We start from the raw sequence: 1474 nt of genomic DNA, 5'->3' as shown, positions 1-1474 counted from the left end.
ATATATATATATGGGGAAAATCATTTGAATTGATATTATATTTAAGCTCTTAAGAATTAAAATTTCATTAATTTTTTTTATATTTAAAGACCAAATTATATCTTCAAATAATATTAATAAAATTATTAAAAAAAATATATACAAATCCTTTAATAGATAGAAATACAATTAATTGTGATTTTATCATTACGAGTAAATTAGAACAGGTTTAGTGCTTTGACATTAGTTTGCTAGTGTAATGCTAGCGTCACTATTTTATGCGCCCAAGTAATAGTGATAATGACACTGTTGAAAATAAATTGTTTGTTTTGGTAAAAAAAAATATAATTAATTTAATAAATTTAGGGAATCAAAACTAAGACCAAATTCAATTACTATAATATAATTATGTAATTGTTTGTAATTAATTATAATTGACATAATTAAGAAAAATCAATGGATTAACTGAAATATAAAGAATTAATTAAATTTACAAAGTAAGAAACACATAATTAACAAATTTTCAATAAATTATTATTATTTTTATTTACATTGAGTAAAAAATTATAGTTATTAATATAAGAAATTAGGACCAATTAAATTTATTATAATAGTAGATGATAAATAAGAGCAAAGTAAACACATGTTCACTCATATTTTTTCATTTATAAAAAATGAGAAAATTAGGATAACTAATTTTTAAAATTATGAAATATTTTTTTTATAATTTATTGTAATAATTAAAATATATTTTAAATAAATATAAAAAAAAGCTAATCAATTTTACTTATGTGTTCATCAACCTTTAGCTTTTGATAATGTATACTCGATCAATTTATATAAAATTTTATCTAAACTCACACACTAGACTTATGGACTAAGAATCTTCGCTTGAGCTTTAACGAATGATACCTTCGATTCCAACTTTAAAATTCCAAATTCTAAAAAAAAATTATTAGGTCACAAGAGTTTTGAAGGAGATAAATTTGAAGGAAATCTTAGTACCAGGAGCGTGTATAAAATGAAAAAAAATTAGGTTACTGTAGTTTAAAAAAAAAAAACTAGCCTGCATATCGATTTCCTTTGTTTGGGTTACTGTAATTTGGGAGTGTGATTACTCTTCTGTTATCTTTAAATAACTCATTATGTTGCTTAATATTATTTTTGGTTTTAAACAGTTGAACAAGATAAATAAAAGAGGAACAAATGTGCATAGAAGATGAGAACAATAAATAGAAATGTACAAATTTTTATTTATTATTTTTTATTGCTTTCTTTAATGGCTATGTCATGTAAAATTTGAATATCAAATTATCAGTGATATGATTAGAATAACAGTGAATCGCTTTTCACCGTCTAACCGTCTGTTCTCGTCTTGGTTAACTCCAAACCCCAGGCCAGGTCGCGCGTCCTTTAAACTCAGATGAAACGTGTCATGTCTCAGGCTCTTGCTCAATAGATTATATCTTCGAACCAAAACAACCATATTACAAGC

This window comes from Phalaenopsis equestris, unplaced genomic scaffold (genome assembly GCF_001263595.1).
Source record: "Phalaenopsis equestris unplaced genomic scaffold, ASM126359v1 Scaffold000935, whole genome shotgun sequence".
NCBI classification, from domain to species: Eukaryota; Viridiplantae; Streptophyta; class Magnoliopsida; order Asparagales; family Orchidaceae; genus Phalaenopsis; species Phalaenopsis equestris.
This window is presented reverse-complemented; position numbering follows the sequence as displayed.